The sequence below is a fragment of the Rhinolophus ferrumequinum genome, chromosome 8, assembly GCF_004115265.2.
Source record: "Rhinolophus ferrumequinum isolate MPI-CBG mRhiFer1 chromosome 8, mRhiFer1_v1.p, whole genome shotgun sequence".
NCBI lineage: Eukaryota > Metazoa > Chordata > Mammalia > Chiroptera > Rhinolophidae > Rhinolophus > Rhinolophus ferrumequinum.
The window spans coordinates 53,488,144-53,494,833 of record NC_046291.1 but is presented as its reverse complement, the minus strand read 5'-3'; positions in this window follow the sequence as shown (position 1 = coordinate 53,494,833).

Below are 6,690 nucleotides of genomic sequence, written 5' to 3'. Positions count from 1 at the left end.
TATCAAGAGGCCTTGTAGCATCTGCTCTGGCCCTTGAGACTGTCATGTCAAGAAGCCTAGATGAGTCTTCTTGAGGATAAGTGACAATGAGAGGGACAGCCATCACCAACCACCATACATGTGGATAAGGTCATTTTAGGTCATCCAGGCCTTATTTGCCATCAGATAACGGTAGCTGCATGAGTGACTATTTGGCTTTGGCTTCAGCGAAGCCAAATCCAACTAGCTGACCCCCAGAATCATGAACAAATAACATATTTGCATTTGTCAAGCCACTAACGTTTGAGATGGTTTGTTATGCAGCAATAGACCACTGATGCAGGAGCCCAGGAAGGAGTATTTAGGAACTCCAGGATTTAAATAGTGGGTAGAAAAACAAAAGCTGGCAAAAAAAAAAAAAAAAAAAAAAGTGATCACTAAAGAGATGGGAAGAAAAGTGGAAAGGTATAGTGTCACAGCAACAGGAATTGACCCACAGAAACCAAGCAGTGTTTCAAGAATGAGGGAATGCTGACAATGTCAAATATGGCTGAAAGGTCACATAAGATGAAAAATTCCTGTTGTATTTAATGATATAAAGGTGAAGTCACTCAGTGACATTTGGAGCGGAGGGAGAAATAGGTAAGTTCAGTTTCAGACAGGTGGAGTTTGAGATGCCTATGGGATATCTAAGTACATCTGTCCAGCATATAGTTAGATTATATGAGCCTGAAGCTCAGTGGAAAGTTTAGCACGGTAGGCATGTCAGTGATAAAGCCATTAGTGTGGATGTGATCCCCAGGGAGACTGTGTAAAGTGGAAGCGGAGGGGATTTTGGGGGCACACCAGGGTTTTAGGCAGTGGGTCCAGGCAGAAAACACCACAAAGAAGCCCATGAATGAGGTGAACTGGAAGAAAGAGGTGCAGGAAAGACAAAACGGTGTTTCCAAAAGGGGTGAAAAGTAAGCCTGTCAAATGCAGCAGAGAGCTATAGTAAGGTGAGAAGCAGAAGATCCTCTCATTGAATCTGACACCGTTTGCCAGGGCAAATGTTCCAGCAGCACTGTGCAGACAGAGCCAGGAAAGGTGGGCTCAGCAATAACTCAGAATATGGATGCTGATATGTAACAAGACTCCACGCAGAGACAAGAGGGCAATTTCGAGTGCCAAGTGTTTGTTTTTTGATTAATTTTGTTTTGTTTTAAGGCTATGTCACTTAAGCTTGTTTATTAATTGAAGAGAAAGAGGTAGTTAAAAAAAAGAGGGTTACATCCTAATGGGATACTTTTTCTCAAGATTTTCTTTTCCAGCTTTCATGAAAAATCCTACTTATACTTAGTTTTTGCAGTATCACCCTTCATCTCAATATAGAGTTGGTTAAAATTCCCATATTTATTTGCTTTTTCCATTAAAGTTTTAGAATAGCTGATTCCTGATTAAGTTGGGGAGGGACAGGGTATTTTTCTCACTTGGAGCTATTGATACAGGAGAGTTAAGCTGTCCCTAGGTAGACAGGGAGGTCCCTGGTGGAATAAACAGAGAGTCATATCCTAAAACTTCAGGTTTTGAAATCACTCCTCGGCTCCATGATATAATGTAACAAGGCCTTGAGGTTAATCATAAAATTCATTTTGGCCTAACAAATGGAGCAGATCTGATAGATAAGAGTAGGTTACTTTGCTAATTCCTTTAAGATGGGCAAGCAGAACAAACCTGGTAGACGAATTTCATTAGAAGGTGCCAGTTCCCTTCTTTAAACAAGTTCCATTCTTCAAACAGCTCCCCTTCCCCAAGCAAGAAGGGGAAGGTATAAAAGTAAGAGTTTTTGCTTCAGTCATGGGGCACCCCCTATTCGGGACCCCCTCCCACTCGGGAACTGCAACCTCTTCTCCTGCCTCTAATAAACTATCCTCTTTTTAAAACTTTTTGCTCTCCCTGGTCCGTGTTTCCATTCTTTGGCTTCACGAGACAAGATCCTGGCCCACACTCAGAAACCTGCTAGCGGATCCAACATCACCTACATCATTTGGGGAATCACAGGAAAATATTCCTACATCACTATCTTCAAATCGGAGAAGGTATCTGGTATTCCAGGAGTTCCCAAATGATGCTAGGAAAAGAAGTGAAATTCCTGCCTGAGTAAATTTGAGAAAAGCTATACATTAAAAAATCTCCCTCTGAGAGACTAAGTACATTAGCATATTAAAGCCTCTGAGACTTCCTACAACAACAACAACAAAAACCTTGGTTAAAAGTTTACAAACAAACTCATTTCCCCCTGGGGAATGCTTTTTTCTCTGCAGGTTATTAATATAGCAGAAGAATTTCCCCTTAACACCAGTTTAGGAAACTCTGCTGTGGCAAATTTATTCTACCTATGTTCTGTGGATTGTTAGATTTTAAATAGAGAGGCTCTCCAGCTTATCTCTAGATTTAGTGATTTGTGTTACACCCAGGACTTGGAGCCCTCCCTAGACTATCTACAATAAAGAGTAGTGGTGGCACCACCAATTTACTTGGGGACCCCTTTATAACAAACACCAGGGCTGGGGAAATTAACAAAAGATTAGACTGAGGATAAAGATGGTTGAGGAGAGGTCAGCAAGAGACAACATCTTTAATTAAGGCTAATGAAAATTCCCACTCTGTGAAAGGATTCGTAATTTATTAGAAACCTTGCTAACAGGATGTGAGTTGAAGGCAGGATCAAAGTGCCTCCTTATTTGTCTGGAGGAAGCCATCAACTAAACTACAATCAGTTTAATAAGACACACAATTGGAAATGGTAACATATATTTGAAGTTCTGAGGAACTAAAGAGTCATGATGTAATGCCCATGGAAGTGGGTGATTGACATTGTGGGTTGAAAAGGGGAAAATTATGGAGCACAAACATGTCAGTGTGGCAGTGTGCTGTATCCAGCATCACTCGGGACAATTCCAGTCAGGTTGGTCTTAGTGTGAATCCTGATGGGGTCCAGCCTGAACTGCCAGCCGAACTTCCCCTTTCTATCTTGTTAAAGCGATTATTTGGGTACAACCAACATTTTTTTTAAAAAGATTGCTATTTTACATATACCCTAGTATTTAAATTCATCCACACATCAAAAATTGGAAGACAATCATCATTTACATGAGGCCTAAAATAACAATGTTTTGGCTCCAGACTCCCTCTACTGTCTCTGCAATAATAAACAAACATTTTATGGCATTTTACTGACTAGATTGCAGAATAGATTCCAGAATTTATGAAAATCAAAGCAAACACAATCCTGTGCCATAATAAAGGAAATCATTAGTATGATAATGAGGAAGTTCAATATTTGGAGAAAGTTGAAAAAATATAAACTATTTAATGAAATATTTATATAGACAACTAAATGAAGTTGTCATTTGGCTGTTTTAAATCCACAAACGTCAATTTCATATGCTCCAACCTTATATATAAACATTTGTCAAAGAATAGTAGGGTATGTGTATGGTGTGTGTTTTGGGGGTGGTTATGGCTTTTAATAGTAATCTTTATTATGAAATTCCTTAAATACTTTGGTTAATTTACATGAGGTTTCTTGACCAAAATTAACTACAACTACTTAACTACTTAACAGGGTACGTTAAGTTCAGTACCATATAGGAATGTGTATATTATAACTTGGGTTTACAAGAAAGAAATCTACCTTCAGGTTAAAAAGTGTGAAGATACAAAGTGATTCACACAGGAAGGTAAATGAAAGAAATGCAGAAAAGCCATAAGTTTACAAGAGGAAAGCTAGAAATAAAATAGTTAACATTTTAACTGTGAGAGGAGGAAGTAGGGCAATTTGCATAGACTTCAAACAATCTCACACTATTGAGAAAACCTGCAAATCCTGGAAAGAATTAGAGGTAAAAGCCAAAGTCAATACACTTCAAATGCCCTTGATGTTTCACAGTCACTAAGGAGCAAGCATCTTCTGGGTAAGTTCACACTTTGCACAAAATAAATATTAAGTCTGTTGTTGGTGATTTTCCAAAAAGTTAATATTTTACAGTTCAGAATTTTATTTAAGTTTGTATTTAAGTTTCTGTCTTTGAAGCAGAACAAATGCTTTTTGAAGTTATGTTTCCATAGTCGTAGGAATTCAGTCTAAGAATGAAAGATGCCATCAAAAGTGTATTTACAAAGATGTGCATCAGAACCTTGTATGTACAGTTACTGTTCACCACTTGTCTTATGCCTAACAGCACCTAGCATGTAATAAGCATTCAGTAAATATTCTTCGAAGAATGAATTACAGGAGAAAAGTTAGAAATTTCCAAATTGGTGACTGGTTGAGTAATTATGGGCAAATTGTGGTTTATACATATTATGTTATATGGCAATTAAAATATTTTGAGGACTTTTAAAGATGTTGGGGAAATGTGAAGACTGGAGAGAATGTTAAGCAAATGGGAGAACAATGTGTACACTATCTAATACGAATCTTATAAAGTAAATATATATGGACACAAAAAGGCTAAAATTATTGATTGAGGTGGTTTTTATTTTTTCCTTTGTGTTTCTGTGTGTTGCAAACTCTATCATTATGTATTACTTTTATAATCAGAAAAACACTAAATGTTATTAAAACATTTTTATAATTTTCTGCTAACATTCAGATCTTTAATAAAAAATTTATCCATTTAAAACTGTGGAGTTTAATATAGGCAGTTGTGGGGTGATTCAATATTTGTATTTTCCCTAATATTTGTGGTTTTTCCCTATCACTTTGTTAGGACAAACCCTCACTACATAGATACTTTCGGTAATTAGTAGCCGTAATGCATGAGTCAGAGCTAAACTGTGCTGGAATTTGAGTATTACACCAATAACTTCTCTATAAAAATGACAGACAAGTTATTTCTAAAATTATACAGACAAAGATGAAATATATTATTTTTACATTAGAGAGAAACAAAATAATCATTATGCGTTCAAATAGGCATTGGGCCAGACACTTTACCTAAATGATCTTTAATCTTTACAGCTACATTTTATTCATATATATAGAAAATAGTATAGAAGTAGTAATAATAGCTAATTCGGGACCCCCTCCCGCTCCGGAGCTCTGACCTTTGCTTTCAACAAACTATCCTCTTTTTTTAAAAAAAACTCCTCGCCTCTCCTTGGTCCATGTTTCCATTCTTTGGTCTCACGAGACACAATCCCAGCACTCACAGCAAAACTCCCCTACATCATTTGGGGACTCAGAAAGAAATATTTCTACAACAGTAATAATAGCTAAGAATTATTGATCAATTATTATGTGCCAGGCTCTGTGTCAGCGGCTTATTTTCTTTCATGTTTTGAGCTATTGGGGCAAGTATTGTATATTATCCCCACTTTGCACTTGAAGACCCTGAGGCTCAAGGTGAAAGCCAGATCTAAGCAGTGCTCCATGTGGAGAAAATATTTTTATTCCCCAGGGTCATTAAACTATTTTTGCACCTTCTTTCAGGAACAATAAATATTGAAAACACAGCAGCCTACAAATGGACTTGATCTTCTGTTGAACAGAAGAGGGGTAGGAAAAGGAAGCTTAATCAGTTATAGTTGATGTTTTCTTACTTTCCTTGGAGTAGGACAATGGGAATAGCTAGTCAGACATTGCCTATTTATCAGTACAAAGCAAATTCATCAAAACTAATGTTTTCAAAGGTATTGGTCAAGAAATACAATGAATTTCCCTTTCCATAGTTTGAAAGAAAAGTCTGCAAATTTCAGACCTCGGCTATATAAGGCCGTTCCTATAATAGAGGAAGTAGTGGTTTGCTATGTCTTTATCAAACTAGGAATATATTTGTCAGTGACTTCATTGAGTTCTCTAAAAAAGGTCCATTCTGGCTTTTTTCCTTTGCCTCCTCCTTCCTTCTATCCAGGATTCTAAGGAGATTTATAGTGAATGTGGACATATGATTAAGAAAATTTAAAAGTAACTGAATTTCTGTATACTCTTGGTTCCTGAAATGGTCCAGCTTGTTCTATTTTTATAATAATTAAATAAATAAATACAATTAAAAATTGCCATTTGTTAAGCACCTTCTACATGTCAGAGCTTTATACCTTTTATGTCATTCGAAGCTGACAACCATCTATCTACAAAGGTACATATTCCCTGAGGGTACCTAACCCCAGAGGTTAAATAGCAATTATACTTCATATCATGGCTACTCAGTAAAATTCGAATCCAGATTTCATTCCAACAAACCAGCTTCCTTCAAAACACGTTGCCTAGCAACAAATCGATCCTACTAATGACTTCCCCCACTAAATGAAGAAAAACAAACTTCCTAGAAGCCAAGATTAAAGGACAATTCGAATTTTCTAACAGAAATTCTCCCCTATCCCCTTGTGTGACCAAAGCGGTTATTTAAGCAGTAAAACCTCCCACAGCCAATGTCAATTTCACCCGGGACTTGGCCCCAGCTGGTGGCAGAGGAGGGTCCCTAGTTCTAATTACTCGAATCTGATTTCCGGGGAAACTGGCGTTCAGAGATTCCCCAGGAAACCCATAATCTTGGGGCGACCTCAGGCTGAAGGACCAAGTCCTGCAGCGGACATTTGTTCATTCATATCCAGGGACAACCCTCTCCCCCAGCTCAAGACTTCTTTTACGCCACAAGTTTAAAATACTAACGAGGCCACGCTGCCCCTTTCCCTTTCCCCGCCAAGAATAGGATCAGGTGTGGACAA